Here is a 21104-nt window from a genome sequence, read left to right on the forward strand (position 1 = left end):
AGAAGGGACGAAGACCGGTCTGAGCCCTTGGACCAGACACGCACTTGTCACCGCCCCTCACAGGTCTAAAATTCTCTGCTGGAGGTCTGGTGGGGAACGCTTTACCCGTGGTATTCGAATCTGTGGGGACTACATTACCCTGTGTGCTCTGCGTCTAACTGCTGCGTCGCTGAGCCAGTGAAGGCTCAGGATAGAGGCGTTTCCGTGTGTGGCACTAGCGCGGGGCGGGACTTCCGGCGTCTTCCTCCGGGCGGTCATTTTGGGTGCTAGGGTGTGTGCGTCTGGGCAGAAGTTCCAAATCACTGTGTCGGGGCCTGGGTGACGATACTGAGAAGGACTCGGAGAAGTCGTTGTCCCCATTGCACAAAGGAAATTGTGAGGCTCGGTCGCGGCGCCGCCCGAGATGATCCGCACCGGGGTCGGTGTGAGAACCGCCGGCCCGCTCCGCCCACAGGCCCGGATCGCGGCGACCACGCTGATGGACCCGGCTGAGGTAAATGCTGCGTCTCCGGGGCCTCACCCCTGCTCAAACCCTAAAGCTCCGGATGGAGGGGTGTCTGCTCGCGTTCTTACAGCCCAGGCCTCGGTGTCTAGGACGATGAGGCGCTAGTAGGTGAGGTCCTGTTTCTGACAATGGCTGTGAGTAAACCTTCCGCTTAGCTTCCCTGTTTAATTTTACTATTGGGGGTGTGATGGCGTGTGGGAGAGCATTACAGGCAGAGAACCCGGCATGTGCCAAGGCGTGGAGGTGCAACTGAGCTGGGAGTGAGTATTAGGGAAAGGTGGGGTCCGTTGTGCCTGCGAGGAACAGAGTTTCAGGCAGAGTCACGCTTGGAATAGCAGGCTGAGCGTTCTACCTACATTCTCAGGATTCTAGAAGCTGTGGAGAATTTTAAACAAAGGAGGGACACAAACTACATTAGGGTTTTAAAAGTTTCCCGAGGGCCTTTCAACGGAAGAACAGACTGAGGGAGGGTGGTGAAGACATTGAGGCACTAGAAGGTTGAATCTGTGTTCAAGGATACAGAGCTTGTAAAATGAGACACAGAGGCTAACAGAGGTTAGACATGCAGCCCTAGTTCACCTGGCTCAAGGGCCAGGTATGGATACATAGGGGCCTGAACCTGTTGAAACCTGACATAGTTGTATTTGTCTATAAACTGCCTCTTAAAACCTGGCTGTAGAAGAGCTTATGTATATGTGTAGAGTGTCCCATTCCCTCATTGGCTGCTACCCCCACCCATATGTTCTCTGTGTTGTGGTGTCCTGGGACTCTAGGTGCTGTTCCTCCAGACCTGGGGTCTGGGGACCCTAGAGAAACCCCACCACACCTAGAGTCCGTACCAGGGATTATATGGAAGTATTTCCATTTCTGGCACCTAACATAGACAGGTGTGGGAAGATTATCCCAGTACCAGGATGTAAAAATGCTTAAAGGTAAATCTGAGCTGTAAGCATTAAGGAAACCATAGCTCTCCTTTGCTTCAGGTGGGAACAGAGGGCAGGAGGACAGGATTAAGGACTGGAATGGCTGCCTGAGAAGTTGGATATCTGTTTTGGAAGTGATGGGAGGTTTGGATGCGAGGAGGGAGATGATCTTACCCAGGTCTTAACAGGCTCCATCTGGCTGCACAGTGGAGAACAGATTGTGAGGGAGGAGGAAGGAAAACCAGGGTGGAGGCTTCTGCAGTAGTCGGGTTGAGAGTTGATGGAACGGAATGGTGGCTTAGGAGAACTGGCTGGATTCTGGATATGTTTTTGTTTAGGGTCAACTAGATTTTCTAATGTGGAGTGGAAGGAAAATGTCTTGGTTTGCTTGGGTCACTATAACAAAATACCATAAACTAGGTAACTTACAAAGAGCAGAAATTTATTTCTCACAGTTTAGGAAGCTACAAGTCCAAGATCAGGATGCCTGCGTGGTCAGATCCTGTGTCTGGTAAAGGCTTGCTTCCTGGTTCATAGACAGTCATCTTCTCTCTGTGTCCTTACATGGTGGAGAACAGACAGAGAAGCAAGCTCTCTCAGGACTTTTATAAGGGTACTAATCCCCTTCGTGATGGCTTCTAACTCATCTAATTCTAATTTCCTCCCAAAGGCCCCATCTCCTAATACCATGAGATTGAGGCATAGAGTTTCAACCTGTGGATTTGGGGGGGGACACAAACATTCAGTATTTAACAGTGAGAAGGTGAAGCAGAGGATTCGGAGGTGACCCTAGGGTTTTGCCCTAAGCAGCTGGAGGGATGATAGTTCTATCAGCTGAGATGAAGAAGTCGATAGTAGGAGTAGTTTTCACTGGGGATATCAGGAGTTTTGCTTTGGCCATTTTAAGATCTGAGGTATTTCAAAGACCACTGAGTGAAGGCATCAAGTAGGCAGCTGGACACTCAGGTCTGGAAATCTGGGGAGGGGTTCAGGATGGAGACATCCAAAATATTGTAGCTACTGTATATGTCCAGGTCAGGGAGCTGTGAGTTGTATTTAGGCGGGGCAATCTCTAGGCTATGATGGTAAAGGCATTTTCAGACTAGCTAAAGGGAAGGTGGTGACGGAGGACTAGGCCTCTTGCTTGGATATCTGGTCAATGGCATTGAGCTACACATATTCAGGTTAGGGAAGTAAGTAGCCCTGATGGGACAATGTGTTGAGGAGAGAGTAGTCTCACAGGTGGTGAGGGTTACCAGGGGAAGAGTGGACATAAGATGGATGCAGAAGCATAGGAGTTGGCAGAGTAATACTCAGTCCCCAAAGCTAGTGCTTATTCCACTTCAAGGGACTAACGTGGATTTTTGGCAACTTTGGTGGGGCCTGAGGTATTGCATTCAGTCTGCAAGATAACGTCAAGGGCAAATATGGTCATCTGTGAGAACAGGTAGGACTGGAGTGGGCAACCAGTGAGACTGGGCTTTGAGTGAGGGTTAAGTTGAAAGAGGGAAGTTCTGACTGCAAAGGGCCCAGCCAGTGAAGCACAGAAGTGGAAAGAGGCCATGGGGATCTGAGAGTCACAGGTGATCCTGGGTTGTAGAGGTTGTAGCAAGGAACAGAGTTAAGCAGGGAGGCCTCCATACCAGGCTTTGGAGCTGCCTCTGGCAGTAAGGATCATCAAGAGGGCAACTGGGTCTTTTTTCTGTTGAGGAAGATTCACCCTGAGCTAACATCCTTTGCCAGTCTTCCTCTATTTGGTATGTAGGTCACTACTACAGCATGGCCACTCTTGAGTGGTGTAGGTCCATGCCTGGGAACCGAACCCGGGCTGCTGAAGTGGAGCACGCCAAACTTAACCGTTAGGCTGTGAGGCTGGCCCCTCAATTGGGTCTTGATTGAATTTACCAAAGACTCTCTGGATGCCATGCATTGAGTAACATGTGGGGAGGCCAGGGAGATGCCTATGATGTAGGGGCAGGGAGGTGGCTGTGGCTTCTGAAAAGAAACCAGGGAGAGCCTCTTTGGGAAATTAAGATATTTAAAGGCAGCCGTATATATTGGAATTAAAACACACACATACACACAAGCACAGGGAATATGCATCCCTAGAAGAGGTGTGAGTGATCCCAGAACCTCTAAGCTAGAGTGATTAGTGAAGGTCTTCCCCTACACAAAGCCAGTCTTTAATGATTGAAAAATTGGCTGTTTATTCAAATATCCATATCTCAACAAAAGATCACAAAGCATGCAAAGAAACAGGAAAACATGACCCAATCAAAGGAACAAAATAAATCTCCAGAAACTGACTGTATAGCAATGTAGGCCTCTGAGTTACTTGATAAAAAGTTTAAAACAATTGTGTCCTAAAAGAAAACACAGATAGACAACAATATCAGAAAACAACACATGAACAATGTGAGAATCAACAAAAAGATAGAAACTAAAAGAAAACCAACCCAAAATTCTAGAGCTGAACAATACAATAATTGAACTGAAAAATTTACTAGAGGGGTTCAGTAGCAGACTTCATCAGGTAGAATAAAGAACCTGCAGACTTGAAGACAGGTCATTTGAAATTGTCAAGTCAGAGGAGCAAAAAGAGAAAAGAATGAAGAAAAGTAAAGTGAGCCTAAGGAACATATTGGTTACTATCAGGCTGACCAGTATATGCATTATGGCAGGCCCAGAAGAAGAAAGGGACTTTATTAAAGTTAAAAACTTTGTTTTTCAAAAGATGGAAAAATGAAAAATCAAGGCAGAGACTAGAAGAATATGTTTGCAAAACATACACAACAGAGGACAAGTATCTCAAATATATAAAGAATATTTGCAACTCAATAGTTAGAAGAGAAACAATTTCATTTTTTAAAAAACAGGCGAAAGATTTGGACAGGTATTTCACAAAGAAGTTATGGCAAATAATTACATTAAAAGATGCAGAAAAGAATTAGTAATTAGGAAAATGAAAAATTAAACTCATAATGACTTAACACTGGGCACCTGTTAGAATCATTAAAATTTAAAACTCATACCAAGTGTTGTCAAGCATATGGAGCAACTGGAACTCTCATCCACTGATGGTAGGAATGGAAAATGTACAACCACTTTGGAAAGCATTTTGGCAGTTTCTTTAAAAGTTAAACATGCAACTTACATACAGCCCAGCCATCCCATTCCTAGGTATTTATCCAAAGGAGATAAAAGCATATGTTTATACAAAGACCTGTACACAAATGTTCAAAGCAGTTTGATTTTTAATAGCAAAAGAGGGGAAATAACCCGAAAGTCCATCAACAACAATTGAATAAATAGATTGTAGTACGTCTATATAATGGACACTACTCAGGAATAAAAAAGAATTGACTTAGTCTGCTGTAACAAAATACCATAGACTGGGTGGCTTAAAGAACAGAAATCTGTTTCTCACAGTTCTGCAAGCTGGGAAGTACAAGATCAAGGTGCTGACTGATTTGGTTCCTGATGAGGGCTCTCTTCTTGGCTTGCAGATGGCTGCCTTCTTGTTGTGTCTTCACATGGTGGAAAGACAGAGGAAGGGCAGGTTCTCTTGTGTCTCTTATAAAGGCACTAATCTCATCCTGAGGGTCCCAGCCCGATGACCTCATCTAACCTAGTAACCTTCCCCAAACCCCACCTCCTAATAGCATTATGTTGGTGGTAGGGGTTCAACATATGAATTTGGGGGGACACACCTTCCATCCATACCAGGAATGAAATATGGATGTATGCAACAACATGGATAAATCTCTAAATAATTATGCTGAGTGGAAGAATTCAGACAAATAAAGAGAACGCAGCGTGATTTCATTTATAAGATTCTAGAAAATGCAAATTAATCCATCATAACGTAAGCAGATCAGTGGTTGCCTGAGAATGATGTTTGGGATGAGGAGGGATATAGTGAAAAGGATTCTGAGAAAACTGGGTGGTAATGAATATGTTCATTATCTTGACTGTGGTGATGGTTTCATGGGTATATACCTATGTTAAAACTCATCACATTGTACATTTTAAATATTTCAGTTATAGCTCAATAAAGCCATGAAAATATAAATAAATAAAAAATACTTTTATTTACAGTAAGATAAAGAATCTATCTGAGGAGAATGGTTGGAATGAAAGCAATAAGGGAGAAATTGTAGCTACCAGAATAGAATTCTGAAGAAAAGGGAAAACTGGGTTGGGTTTTTTCTTCTTCTCTCCAGTGATATCAGTATGCAGTTAAGAATAAAGGAGAAACTACCCAAAAAGAAGATGGAGTTGTTGGAGTCACTGTCATAGCGTCAAGGCTAGAGGAGGATCCAGCACCAGATATTCCTAAAACCATATAACCCAATACTGTTCCTAATGAGAGGGTGGCCTGCAGGAGAACAATTGAGAGAGAGAGAGAGAGAGATCATTCTGGATTTTGAGAGTTAGAGTAGTTTCTAAGCCAAAGGAGTACGCAGAATACTGCCCCACTTAAAAAAAAAGTGTTCATTCTAATGGTTAGGTTACGTGGTTAACTCTTAGGTCACATGGTCAAGGAGAATTAAGGTAGTAGATGGAATGAAGAATGCTAATTAACTGACCTTGAGATGTAGAAATTATCTTGGATTATCTGGGTCTGCCTAGTGTAATCATAAGGGTTCTCATATGGGGAAATGATAGGTGACAGAAGAGGGAAAATAAGAGTCATGCAGGGTGAGAAAGACTCAACTTTTGAGATGGAAAGGGGCCATGAGCCCGGGTATGTGGGTGGCCTCTAGAACTGGAAAAGGCAAGAAAATGGATTCTTTCCTATAGCCTCCAGAAGGGAAGGTAGCCGTGCTGACACCAGTGAGATCCATTTTGGACTTCTGACTTCCAGATTTGTAGTATAAAAAATTTGTGTTGTTTAAGCCACTAAGTTTGTGGTAATTGTTACGTCAGCGGTAAGAAACTAATACAGCTGTTTTCACATATTAAAATTATACCCAGTTGAACTAGTGCCTTACTGATATACTTAGAGTTGCCAGATTTAGGAAATAAAAATACAGGACACTCAGTTAAATGTGAGCTTTAGATAAACAATGAATTTTGTTTAGTATAAATATATCCCATTCAGTGTACCTTATAAAATTATTCATTACTCATCGGAAATTCAAATTAAACTACATATCCTGTGTTCTGTCAGGCAGCTCTGGGTATGCTAGAAAACACAATGGGCACAAAATCTAGTGGGCATGTACACTCCAGCACTATGAGCATGTTTTGCTAGTTTTAGAACCCTGGTTATTCCTTATGATAAAGAAGGGTAAAAACAAACAGACGTTCATCACTCAGCTGACTGATGGTAGATAAAATGAAACAATAGATATGAAAGCACACAGAAAAGTGGTCAGATGTGTCCAGTTAGCTTCAGGCTGTTAAGAGAACCTTGTGAATCACTTGGAAAACATTCTGGGGCCCTGATGCAGTTGTGCAAATGCACTACGTTGAGTTAGGATAACCAAATCTTTTATGATGCACAATTTGATCAACTTTAGGAGTACCCAGAAACACCCCTACATGTCTGTCCCTTTCCCTGCCCTACCCACCCACATGAAGCACACACAAAGACATACAAACACATGCATACACACAAATATGCGTGTATGACACATGCATACATGCAAATGCTTGCACTGAAACACACTTGGCACATGCACTCATGTACGCGTGAACACACACAAGAGATTTTCATTCTTCAGAAATCACATCAGGGCCGGCTCCGTGGCTTAGTGGTTAAGTGCGCGAGCTCCGCTACTGGCGGCCCGGGGTTCGGATCCTGGGCGCGCACCGACGCACCGCTTCTCCGGCCATGCTGAGGCTGCGTCCCACATACAGCAACTAGAAGGATATGCAACTATGACGTACAACTATCTACTGGGGCTTTGGGGAAAAAAAAAAAAAAAACACATCAGCATTTTGTAGAGATATCTTTCTGTGATCTAAAGTTATCTTGAAGTGGATGTGGAGGAATGGGAATTCTCGTCTATTTGCTGTTGGCAATGCAAAATGGTACAGCTACTTTGAATACAGTTTTCCAGTTTCTTATAAATTTAGATATACATTTACACATACAACTCAGCAACTTCATTTCTAGTGAAATGAAAACCTAAGTTTAAAACCCATAGGCAAATATTTATAGTGGCTTTACTCATAATCTCTGAAAACTGGAAACAACCCAACGTCCCTCAGCTGGGGAATGGATAAACTATGGTACATCCACAGTGGAATACTACTCAGCAATATAAAGAATGTACTACCGATTCCCACAAAAACAAGGAGGAGTTACAAATGCATTGTGCTAAGTGAAAGAAGCCAGACTCAAAAGGCTGCGTGCTGTTTGTTTCCCTTTATCTGATACACTGGAAAAGTATGTGCCCAAAGCCTGAGGGCCAGAGATCACGTTGTAGGTTTCATAGGGCTGGGGATGGGGGAATAACTTTATACAAAGAGGATAGGAGGATTTAGGGAAAGATGGGGTTCTGTATATTTATTATGTTAATGAATTTATGATTGTGCTGTCAAAACATGGAGAACTGTACATTAGAAAGACGTCACTTTACAGCATATAATATTGTAGAAAATTAAGACATAAATGCCAAAGAGTGGCTATTTTTAATAGGACTCTATTTAAAGGACTCTGTAATAAAATGACATTAGGACAGTGGCTTGAAAGGAGTGGGCAGCAGGCACTTCATGTGGCTATTCAAAAGAGAAGAAATTTAGGTAGACAGATCTGGAATTAGAAAGCCCTCTGGGGTTTGCTTAGGCAAAATCAAAGAATTCCATTTGCTTTTGTTAAGAAACAAAATTCAACTGAGTAAATTTTAAAGATCTTATTGGCTTTATTCAATGATTCATGAGTTGGGCAGCATCCTATCTAGCAAATAGAAAGGAACTGTGAAGAGCTGTACAAAATGAAAGACTTTTATAGGCAGAAGGGGCAGGACAAGGAAGTTATACTAGCAAAGAACTGATTGTGGCAGTTTCTTTAGGGGATGGCAGGGGTCTGTCAGGCAGATTACCTCACTATTGCTGACGAGGTAATTTCATATTGGTTTAAGATTCCATTCCTGGGGGAAGCTGAAACTAAGTAAGTTAGGTATTAAGTCTCAATTTGGTGATATGGGGCTTGGCATAAGTGATTCTATTTTGGGCCTATTGTCTCTTTTTTTTTTTTTAACAATTCCTGTCTTTTGATCTGACTCTAAGCTTGAGAGATGTGATCAAAATTTAAAGCATTAGTGCCACTCTCAGCTACCACTCTGAAGTTCTCACAGTTTTTCCTGATCCTATTTGTGGTATTCACAAGTCAAGACTTCAGGTTCATGTGTTTTAAGTCAGTCGTTCTCTTTGTTCCTTTTCTGATGTTCCAATCTTAGGGAGATTATTTGCTTGGTGGTTAGTGGCTGTGAACATGCATTTAAAGCTCTTGAGAGAATACAGCACACCGGGGAGACTACTATATTATAAGCAGGATAATTCCCAATTTCTGGAGTGTACTTTGGAGCCATAGTCCCCAAGGCCCAAATCAATCACAATCAAATAAGTCAAAGAATGACCCTGTTGAAGGAGTCACTTTCTTAAGGCAAGTGGCTTGTTCAATGATTTTATGTAGCTGAGTTTCAACTTCCCCAGAAGTGTTAATCTAGGTGCAGCAAGTGATGTTGGCCACATCACAGACATCTCCTTGTTCAGCTAGAAGACAGTTAAGGGCTATTTCATTAGCAAGAACAACCTGGACCAGAAAGTCTAAGGATTTTTGTTGAGTAGTTATTGCTTTAGCAGCAGATTCTGCAATACGTTGAAGAGTTAAGGAGAGGTTCCTCATTATAGCCTCACCGGGCAATTAGGGACCTGCCAAAGAAATCAAATCCTGAATCATGGAGAGCTGCCTGGTAGGTCCTTTCTAACTTGACGGTATAAATTCGGGGGAGTTGACCAGTGAAATGTCTCGGTTTGTTTGTGCACAGTTAGGAGCATTTGTTAGATAATCTAAGAGGCCTTAGGTTAATGCACTGTTAATAGATTGATTTGCAGGGATTATTGCATTTGCCCCTTCAAGCCAGGGGTCAGTTAGGTTTTCAGCACACTTGGAAAATAAATCTATTAGCCTGAAATAAAAAGTTGCTCTAAATTCCTTGCAAAGATGGGTGCTACTGGTGAGATCTTTTCGTGATTGGGGGCAGATCTGATTTAGATAATCATAAGAACTTGGAGATGCAGATGTACTACGATTTGCATAGTTGTTTGTGTTTAATTGGGCAAGTACAGCCATAATTTGAGAAAAGTAAAAACAAGGCACTGGGTGTTCTAGCCTTAAAAGTTGGACTCTTAAGTGACTTCTAAGGGGAGTTGATTGTAGTTTATAGTGACATTGGGAGTAGAAGAGAAATTGGTCACAGTGATGACTAGGGAGTATCTAGCAACATGGACAGATTGGAGTCTTTGATGACAAATCTAGTAGTCTGAAAGGTTACCCCCCTTTGCAATGGCCTGGAAGATACTGATGGTGGCATTATCTTTCCAGGCCAGTGCCAGAGTAAAGGAAAGAAAAAGGAAGAAGAAAGGATTTCATGTTTAGTTAAAGTATGAAGTCTTGATCTGATGTCTTAGGTGGAAGCAGTCTACCTTGATGTCAGCTGCTTCTTTTCCTAGTCAGTTTGATTTGAAGGTCTCCAGCGTTTGCACGTGACCAGATGTCAGGTGGAGTCTTTTTCAGCTGTGAGATGTGTATCTAAGGTTCAATGTTTTCTAGTTTCATGGCAGTCAGTGGGCAGGAGCACTTGGTAAGGACCTTCTCATGAGTCTGGTTTTTGCAAAAGCATCAGAGTAAAACAATAACTGTCTGTAAATGACAAAAAACTTAAAATGTCCATTGTTAAAGATCTGATGAGAGTTCATTTGATAATGAAATGTAGTTATTTCAGTGATTTACAACATTTTATGATAATAACTGGAATTATGACTCATAACATTATACCAGGACATTGGATTTCTGGGAATTTCATACAATTTCTGGAACACTTATAACAAATACCTATAATACAATAACAACACCTATACAAATACAACATAAAGAAGACTTAGTATTACTGCCTATTTTGACAATGCTTCCCATGTAATTTAACATATATCAAATAAGCCTAATTAGTTTAACGTTTCTCTTTTTATAAAGAGAACAAATTTTTGCAGTGTGCTATCAAAAGCAGACCAAAAGTCCAAGAAAACTTTGTCCTTTTAACAGAGAGAAAACCAATTCTAATTTTGTACCAGCTTACTTTTGATACTAAAATTCACTCATTTATTTTTTTTAAACTTAATTAAATTCATTTCAATCTTAGCCAGCTTGACTACACATAAAATTCTTTTCCAAAGATTCTTTTTCCACAAACCTACAGCTTTTTTAATATCCCGTCAGATTTTGTCCTATGTTTTTCCTCTTTCTCATTCTGGAACAATCAATCGTTTTATTTTCTTTACTTTTCATACACAGTTGTTTCTTTTCACCCTTATTATTTATAAGTTTTAATTACATATGTTGATTAGAATTCTTAATACTTAACATCCTTAATTCTTAGTGAAAACTAAGAAGTAAGCAATTATGGACTGTGTTATACATTAGCATTCTGTGGATTGGTAGGCTTATAAATACATTTCATAATTTCCAGAAGTATATTTTTCCTCATAGTAAAATTTTTAGTGTGGCACAAAACATATTTACTAATAGACTCCAATATTTTAAGTTTCTTGGTAATAAGCCAAAAGTAGATGAACCTATGTTCAGTTATTAATGTTTCAGTATTTTATTTTATTTGGAAATGATCTAGATATTCAGTGACTATCCATCATTTAATTTAATTTAGCAAAACTTTAAGGTTTCAGGTTACCAAAAAGATTTTGGGAAACTGTAGGTGGTGTAAAACATTTCAGAGACAAACATAAAATATACTATACCATAAAATATAATTATTGTTGAAAAGTTCACCTAAAAACTTTTATCCTGCTTACATCTATTTAAATTGATTTGTTCTCAACAATTATATTCAGATTAATCATGAAAATTTCATCATACAAAGTTATTTTTCTTGCTGACAAATTTTGTAACATAGATAACATGAATTTGACTAGTAAAGCAGGTTTACTAGTAGAATAAAAGTTGTTTATCTGCATTATATTTAACGCTGATAAATGGGAAGTCATGCCTATTTTAATTAAACCAACAAACTTCAACTAGCTTTTATTTACCAGAGATTTTTCTAGATCATGTGAACTTGAAAAACATTTGAGTTAGTTTCTGTATTTCTGAGAGTTGTAGAATACCCAATCCTTACAAGCGCTGTCCTTCAACCCAACTAAATAGAGCTCTTTTACAAATTAATTTTGGCAATACCATCCCTAGGTAGAAAAATATCACACATCTCTAACACATAAACATACAGATATAAACACACATAAACATACAGGCAGGCACGGAGACCTTATAGCTATCATTCTAAAATTTCAGCAGTAAGTCAGGTACAATACTACAAAATTCACCGGTTTATAAGAGTTGGATCCAAATTTTGTTTTGGCAGTTGGAATGAGGTAATTTCACCTGTTCAGATGGCTGAAGCTTTTTACTATTTCTAAAGAGAACATTTAAGATTTTCATTCACCTAAGTTCCAAATAACCTTTCCTCCTTTTGTTATCCTTCTGATAAGAATTACCTCCCTGAAGTTTGCATTTCAAAGGGATGACTTAGATAAGAGTTCTTGGAGAGGACCAAGTAGAATATTTACGTTTCAAAGGCACAGGGAAAGAATGCAAGTTCCTCCAAGGAGGACTTGTGTTTCCTAAGGCCAGAATTTTTGTATCTGCAAACCTTTTGAGATGAATAGGGGGAGATTTTGGGATTGGTAAAAAGGATAGGTGGACTTTGAATTATTTCTAGAGCTGCATTTCTGATTTTGTAAAGACTTGTAAAATAAGGACAGTTGCTTTTAATTCCTCAAAGAATTGAGTTGCAGACTAAATGATATCAAGGGACTGATCTGCCCGACTAACCATATTATCTTTAATTTGCTTTTTTTTTAAATGTCAGGGAGAAGATTTCCAACTAAGATGGAAATCAAAATACTTTTATGTTCTGGATTTAGAGCTGTCTTTGGAATGTTTAAGCAAATTTTTCTACAAAGGGTTCAGAAGGTTTTTTTTTTTTCCTCTGTGTACTTCATTTTAGCTTAGGGGAGAAGGCCAAAAAAGTTCTTTTCAGGCTTTGAATATCAACTTTCAATTTGGCCAATTTCTGACCACAGAGCTACTTTGAAAAAAATCCTTTCAGATATATTCTCAGTTTTCAGCCTGGACAAGCCTGCCAGTAAATATTTCTGGCAGTATTGAATGACCCGTTGGATTCAAGAGAGTCCCCAAAAAGCATGCAAAAGATATTACCCTCCCAAGATCCAGAGCCATTCCTAAAAAGAGATTTAGGTAATTCCCCTGAGGGCTGGATGTAGTTTGGTAGGACCCTTGCTGCCTTTGGCGTTCAGCCCACATTTCTGTCCAGCCATATCTAGCTGCAAATGGAGTGCAACCCACATTTCTGTCGGGTCATATTTTGGGGCCTCCGACCTGACAGTTATCAAACCAAGTTCTCAGGACACAAAACAAGACAAACAAGAAGGTAATGGCTGTCCCTGGGAAAGAAAGTATTAATAACCAATGGGTCTGGATTTGGAAAGGAAGGGACTATGTGGAATTGCATTTTCCTCTCTTGACCAGGCACTATAGATAGAGATTTGGGAGAGCTGACTCTGGTAAGAATTCTCACCCTTTGCTGGCTTCTGCCAGTTTTCCCAGGATCCCCTCGGCAGGCTCTGGTATCTGTCAGAATTTGGTAAGGTTTTCCATTAAATTTGATTTTACTTGCCATTGGCTATTTAAGGGAATAAGGTAGCAGTTTACCAGAAAATCCCTAAGAGTCCAGTCAACCCTGGGCAAGGTCCATATGGGGGCATCTGTAAGGCCACTAACTTGACAGACTTGTTTATGGTCGTGTGATCTCTTCAGAGTGGAAAGACAATTCAGACGGTATTAGTAGAATGAGGACTCAAGTAAAGGAGGATAGAGGGGAGCGGTAAGAGTTGCGTCAGTCTTACAGTCTTGTTTTAGGTACCTCTTGTGTCTTTAATTTTTCTTTAGCCTTTTGTAACGAACTTTTCAAAGAAGCTATTTTGGAATCTTGAAGTGTTCTGGAAGCTTTTACATACCAATTAAAATAGGTATCCCATTCTGTTTGTTTGATTTGGGAAACCTTGCTTTCAAGTGCACTTCTTAAGTGAACCATCTTGTCTAATTGGAATGTTGCCCCTTATGGCCATTGTAATTCTAGGTTGTCTTTAGTAAGATTTTGCCATTTTTGTAGATATTCATAGCTTCTGGGATCGTAGTTCTTAGACATAAAATAAGTAGGTGTACCAGAAGGTCATGTGCTCGACTCTTTGAAACTTAAGGATCCCATTTTAGCTAAGCCTTGGGTCTCTTGGAGCCAAATGAATACCTGAGAGGAATGTGCTGCTGGGTTTGAGATTGTGTGGTGTTTTTTGTTTTGTTTTGTTTTGTTTTGTTTTGTTTTGTTTTGTTTGTGAGGAAGATCAGCCCTGAGCTAACATCCATGCCAGTTCTCCTCTCTTTGCTGAGAAGACTGGCCCTGAGCTAACATCCGTGCTGATCTTCCTCCACTTTATGTGGGACACCGCCACAGCATGGCCTGACAAGCGGTGCATTGGTGCGTGCCCGGAATCTGAACCCAGGCTGCAAGCAGCGGAGTGCACGCACTTAACTACTGCGCCACGGGGCCAACCCTGTGTGGTGTTTCATAGTGTACCTCGTTGCACAGAAATTTTCTTGAGTTTGGCGGGTTACCTACTGTCATCTAACCCATTCCGTCACCAACTTATCCTAACACAAGAGTCTTTGAGTTAGGTGGCAAACGCTTTAACAGCTTTTAAGTGCTGGACCTTTGCCCACCTGTTTTGCATCTTTTGACTTCTGAGATTGCCATTAGCGATAGCCTTTACCTCATGTGCACATTAACACACCAGCAGTAACCAAAGAGATGTTACTGCAGACTGCCTAAGAGAAGGCCTTATGTGCCCACCACCAGCGGTTCCCAATATGGAACTACAGATGGAACCAGCAGACCCCAACAAATGTGTCCCACAGGCTTAACCAAGGGCTAGGCATTTGGGTTCTTTGTGGAACTGTCTGCCAGCTCGAGCTGACCTGCTGTATCCTGGATTGGGACTGCAGACTAACCAAGAGCGAAGAACTGGTTCTCTAAGAGCCTCCTGTCAGTCTAGACTGACCTGTCAACCCTGGACTGGAAAGCCAATTAGATTGGAAGCTCGATGCGAAGAGAGTGGAGCTCAGAACTGAGAGGAACTTATGCACGGCCCTCGGAAACAGCAAGAAAGACAGAACTCAATGGGTTCACAGATACCGGTGCCTGTGTTTCTCATTTTCTCTGAAGTCGTCAGAAGTTTCTTTTGGATCCCAGCACTGCCACTAAATCTGTTAAAAAAAAAAAAAATTGAACTGAGTAAATTTTAAAGATCTAATTGGCTTTATTCAATGATTCATGAATCAGGCAGCATCCCCTCTAGCAAGTATAAAGGAACTCTGAAGAGCTGTACAAAATGAAAGACTTTTATAGGCAGAAGGGGCAGGACAAGGAAGTTATACTAGCAAATTGCTGATTGTGGCAAGGTCGCCTTTCTTTAGGGAACAGCAGGGGTCTGTCAGGCAGTTTACCTGACCAGGTGATTCCAGACTGACTCCTTTAGACTCCATTCCTAGGAGAAGCTGAAACTGAAGGTATTTAGTCTCGGTTTGGTGATGTGGCGCTTAGCACAAGTGACTCTATTTGGGGCCTTATGTCTCTTTTTTTTTTAACAATTTTAAGGAGAACACATTTTGTGAAACAAGTAGTTTTCCCAAATTTATAATCTCTGATTTAACATCCACAATGCTAAAGGCTTCTGGAAATCTTTCCCTTTTTTTGTACACAAACCGTACTTCGGTTTTAAATGGATGTAATATCGTCTCATGATGTGTCATAGGCTGTTTGCTGCAGACATCATAATTTCTTTTTCTAACTGAAACTCTCCTTATACCACAGCCACCAAATCACAGCACTTTGTTGTCACATGCCATCAAGTTGGCTCCGACTCCTAGCTACCCTATGAATGAGTAATGTCCACGATGTCCTGTCCTCAACAGCTCTACTCAGCTCTTGTAGACTCATGCCTATGGCTTACTTTATGGAGTCAGTCTATGTCATATTTGGTCTTCTTTTCCTGCTGCCTTCTACTTTTCCCAGCATTACTATCTTTTCCAAAGAATTCTGCCTTCTCGTGATGTGCCCAAAGTAGGACAGCCTCAGTTTTATCATTTTTGCCTCCAGCAATAGTTCAGGCTTAATTTGCTCTAGACCCACTTGTTTGTTTTTCTGGCAGTCCAGGGTATCCATAGAGCTCTCCTCCAAAACCGTATTTCAAATGAATCAATTCTTTTCCTGTTGGCCTTCTTCACTGTCCAGCTTTTGCACCCATACACAGTAATTGGGAATATGAGGGTGTGGATAGTCTTGGCATTGACTTCTAATGACACTTCCTTACACTTGATGTTCTTTCCTAATTCTTTCATTGCTGCCCTTCCAAGTCTGTCTTTTCTTGATTTCTTGGCTGCAGTCTCCATTTAAATTGATGACTGAACCAAGGTAAACAAAATCTTTAACAATTTCAGTGTCTTCTTGTCTACATTAAAGTTGTGTAGTTCTTCTGTGGTCGTGATTTTTGTCTTCCTGATGTTCAAATGCAGTCCTGCTTTGGCACTTCCTTCTTTAAATTTCGCAGAAGGTGTTTCAAGTCCTTGCTGCTTTCTGCCGGTAAGATGGTGTTATCTGCATACCTTAGATTGTTGGTATTTCTTCCACTAATTTTCACTCCTCCTTCATCTGAACCTAGCTCAGGTTTTTGTATGATATGTTCTGCATACAGATTAAACAGATAGGGAGATAAAATGCACCCTTGTCTGACGCCTTTGCCTATAGGAAACCCTGTCTTTCCATATTCTGTTCTGACACTGGCTTTTTATCCGCACTGCAGATGGACCATCAAGTGCTGAGGCGCGCCCGTTTCTTTCAGAGCAGCCCCTAGTTTTTCATGATCCATTCAATCAAAGGCTTTACTGTAGTATGTAAAATATAGACTAACCTTCTGAAATTCCTTGGAGCACTCCAGTAGCGAACGAATAATTGCAGTTAGATCTTGTGTGCCTCTCTTTTCAAAATGCAACTTGGACATCAAGCATTTCTTGCTCTATATAAGGTAAAAAAGCCTTTTGTGCAGCACTTTGAGCATCATTTTACTTGTATGAGAAATTAGAGCAGTGGTCTTATATTTACTGCACTCCTTGGCATCTCCTTTCTTGGGGATTGGGATATGTATTGAGCATTTCCAATCTGTAGGCCATTGTTTTGTTTTCCATATGTGTTGGCATGTTTTTGTTAGGATTTTGACAGATTCAGTCTCTGTGGCTTGAAATAATTCTATAGATATCCCATTTACCCCTGGTGACTTATTTCTTCCCAGTACTTTCAGGGCAGCTTTCACTCCACATTCTAGAATAATGGATTCTTCCTCATAGGAATCTTCAAAGGAATCTGTCATCCTTTTGTCTCTTCTGTGTTGATCTTCAGTATACTGTTTCTACTTTCCCTTTATTTTCTCCTGATCAGATAGTGTGCTTCTCTGTTGGTCATTCAGCATTCCTAATCTAGTTTAAATTTCCCTTTGATTTCTTGAATCTTCTGGAAGAAACGTCTTGTTCTTTTTTATTGTTCCCTTCTGTCTCTTTGCATTGGCCATTATAGTAGTTCTTTTTATCTCTACGTGACAGTCACTGAAAAACTGCATTCAGGATTCTAATCCTGCTTTTGTCACCTTTACTTTTGCTTCTCATCGGTCCTTAACAATTTTTAGTGTTTCTTCTGTCATCCATCTTGATTTTTCTTTTCTTTTTACTTCAGGCACTTTTTCTCATTCTTCCTTAATATTTCTGGTTTCAGTCCATAGTTCTGGTTCAACAGTGCAAGTCTGTTTTTCACGTGGACTTTAAATTTGATGGGAATGTTATTTGCATTGTGTTTTCCCACTACGATTCTTTTAGTGCTCTTCTTCAGCTTTACTCTGATATTTGATGTGAATAGTCCGTTGTAAGTACCACAATCTGCTCCTGGTCTTGTTTTGGCAGAGAATACAGCTCCTCCATCTCCTGCTTCCAGTTACGTAGTCTGTTGGATTTCTGTATTGTCCATCTAGTGATGTCCATGTAGACAGTTGTCTGTTCAGTTGATTGAAGTATGTATTTGCTATGGACAGATTGTTAGTTTCGCAGAAATCCAGGAGCTGTTCTCCTGCTTTGTTTCTGACCCCTAGTCCAAATTTTCCATTGACATTTGATTCCCCTTTATATTCTGCTTTTTCTAGTCACCTGTAATTATCAGCATGTCTTGTTTTGGTGTATGATCAATTTCTTCTTGGATATTTGCCTAAAAACTTTCAATTTCGTCTTCTTCAACATCTGTAGTTGGAGCATAAACTTGAATGATGGTTATATTAATAGAGTTTCGCAGAGGTCTGATTGATATTATTCAGTCAGACCTTGCGTTGTAGCCCCTAACTGCCTGTGCTACACCTTGCCTCAGTATTAGAGCCGCTCTGTTTCTTCTGAGTTTGTCATTTTTTATTTCCAGAGTAGAACACTTTATAGTCATTTGACGGAAAGTGTCCCATTCCAGTCCATTTTAGTTCGCTGATGCGGAGCACTGTGCTATTTTTTTTAATTTTTATGTATTTTTTTTCCCCCCAAAGCCCCAGTAGATAGTTGTATGTCATAGCTGCACATCCTTCTAGTTGCTGTATGTGGGACGCGGCCTCAGCATGGCCAGAGAAGCGATGCGTCGGTGGGTGCCTGGGATCCGAACCTGGGCCACCAGCAGTGGAGCACACACACTTAACTGCTAAGCCACGGGGCTGGCCCAACACTGTGCTATTTAAACATTCCATTTCTTGCTTTACAATTTCCAGTTTACCTTGGTTCCTGTTTCTCATGTTCCACGTTCCAATTGTGTGTGCTGTACAGTGTCAGACTTTCCTTTCACCTTTGTGCACTGACCCCGCTAGGCATCCTTCCGACTTGAATCTGGTTGCTCTTTCCCGGTAACTGAGTCCCTTCTGACCCAGGGAGGGGGTGGGTCTCATTTTCCAGCACTGTCTCATGTTTCATTTTGGACTATTCTCATCACAGGTTTTTTTCAAGGTAAAAAAAAAAAAACTAGGGGAGTGTAGCTGCATCTTATCCCAGTGACCCTTGGCACAGTTTCACATGCCAGTCACTCACTGCATGGAGCATTTGCTAGCTTAAAGAGCGGAGACGTCTGGAACCACCAGCTAGGGTCTCAAACACAGTCTCTGCTCTTTAGAGATGTAATTCCGGTTTCTATCCTCATTGCTGTAAGATTTCACTGTTCCCATTGACTACAAAGACTCCACATGGAGATTTCCTTGTTAGTCTTACTGCTTGCCTGCCACCACCTTCAGCCGTTACTTCACTTAGTTGGGGAATGTTCAGAAAAATCTAAAAGTTCTTCCCCTGAACTATCTTAATAATTACTATGAATATTTCAGTACTCTCAGATAAAAGAGCTCATTCACTACAGCTCCAGCACTTTAAACTTCCCAAATCCTGGGCCGGCCCTGTGGCTTAGCGGTTAAGTGCACGCGCTCCGCTGCTGGCGGCCCGGGTTCGGATCCCAGGTGCGCAGCGACGCACCGCTTCTCAGGCCATGCTAAGGCCGCGTCCCACATACAGCAACTAGAAGGATGTGCGGCTACGACATGCAACTATCTGCTGGGGCTTTGGGGGGAAAATAAAGAAATAGATAAAATCTTTAAAAAATAAAAAATAAAAAAATAAACTTCCCAAATCCTGGTCACAGACTTCACCTGAACTCCCGTGCACGTGCCGTCCCCTGCTTCAGCAGCCTCTTTCCGTCTCCTGTTACTTCCCTCTCCGGATTGCAGTTCTTGGCTCAACGTATTCACTAAACTTTTGGCAGTGCCAACAAATCTGATTGTTAATTCATTAAGTTCCCCGGTATTACTCCCCTCTATCTTGATATTCTGCCCCCATAAGACAAAGAACAGAGAAATCACCATTTGAAAACACTTTCTGCTTGCTAACCTAAAACATACCATGTTAACTCTCATGTACCTGCTTATGTCGAAATAGAAATGATTCTTCCCCTCTAATTTAGGCTCAATTACAAATGCCAACCAAGGACCGTGCCACCATCTCTGAACTTCTCTGGAGACTGGTTCTTTATCAAATCTCATGACTGGTAACCTGTCCATTACTGCTCTTTCTCTTTCAATCTCTTTTTAAAATAACATTATAAACATTTGTATCCTTCTAAAAATAATTTTCCCTCTCTTAGTGATCCAGTACATTTCCTGTTCTACCATTTGTCTCTCTCATCTTTTACAACTGAACTTTTACTTAAAGAGTATTTTTTTCTCTGTCTCAGTTACCTCAAGTTCTTTGTAGCTCTCCGCTCATTTGGGTTGGTTTATTAGCCTCATAACTCCATTGCCATTAACAACTCCTAAATCCAATGGTGACTCTTAAGATTTTGTTTAAAATTCCTCTCAGAAGGTTTTGCTACAATTGACATTTTTTATTCTTAATTTGAGTTTGCTGGTTCCTCTTTTCTCCCATCCCTTTAACATTAGAATGCCCAAGAGCTCAATCATTAGTCATTTCTAAATTCTCAGTCTACACACATCCTGTTGTGATCTCATGCAGTGTCATGACTATAAATAGCACCATAAGCCAAAAACTTCCAAATCTCCATTTCCATCACAGACCCCACTGTTACCTATATAACAGTCTACTTGAGACCTTCTCTTGGATTTCTAGTAAACATCACAAACTCAACATGTTCAAAAATTTCTTCTGAGCTTCCTTCCAGTCCTTTCCTGGCCACTGCCTTCCCAATCTTGGTTGATGCCGACTTCATTCTTCCACTTGTTGAGGCAGACCAAAAATCTAGATATCATCTTTGTTGCATTCTTTTCCTCACACCCACATCTAGTCTGATAAGAGATCATGTTGGCTCTATTCTCAAAATTTATCAAGAATCTAACCACTTTCCAAACCATTTCTGCCACCGGCCTGGTCGGAGCCAACATCCTCTCTTACCTGGCTTTCTTCAATGGTCATCTAACTGGTCTCCCTGCCCCCACCCTTATTCTTCTGCAGACTGTTTTCAGTTTACCAGACAACATGGCTCTTTCAATGTATGAGTCAGAAAAAGTCAGTTTTTTGGTCAAATTCTGTAATGGCTATCATTTTTCTAAGAGAAAATTCAACATCCTTACAGGACCCCTGTGGAACCTCATGTTCCTGTCTGACCTCCTCTCCTAAATGTTCCACCTCACTCAACTGTTCTCGTGTGCGTGGGCACCTCGCTTTGCCTGGGACATGATATGATACTAGCTACTTCTTTTGCTTGCATCATATGCCCAAAATATTCACATGGATT

The 21104-nt window shown here is 41.0% G+C and overlaps 1 protein-coding gene across 4 annotated transcripts in view; it reads left to right on the plus strand.

Annotated features, from left to right (window-relative positions):
• The window catches only part of LOC131397527 (zinc finger protein 211-like), a 114091-nt gene that overhangs the window by 75010 nt on the left and 17977 nt on the right, over nt 1-21104 (plus strand). Inside the window, exon 1 of one of the 4 annotated variants that reach the window (XM_058530568.1) lies at nt 259-493. The exons of the other annotated variants lie outside the window; for them this stretch is intronic. The gene's annotated coding sequence lies outside the window, so the exon portion shown is untranslated. Of the gene's footprint in view, nt 1-258; nt 494-21104 lie in introns of those variants that run through there. 4 annotated transcript variants of the gene reach the window in all.

This window comes from Diceros bicornis, chromosome 34, assembly GCF_020826845.1.
Source record: "Diceros bicornis minor isolate mBicDic1 chromosome 34, mDicBic1.mat.cur, whole genome shotgun sequence".
Taxonomy (NCBI): domain Eukaryota; kingdom Metazoa; phylum Chordata; class Mammalia; order Perissodactyla; family Rhinocerotidae; genus Diceros; species Diceros bicornis.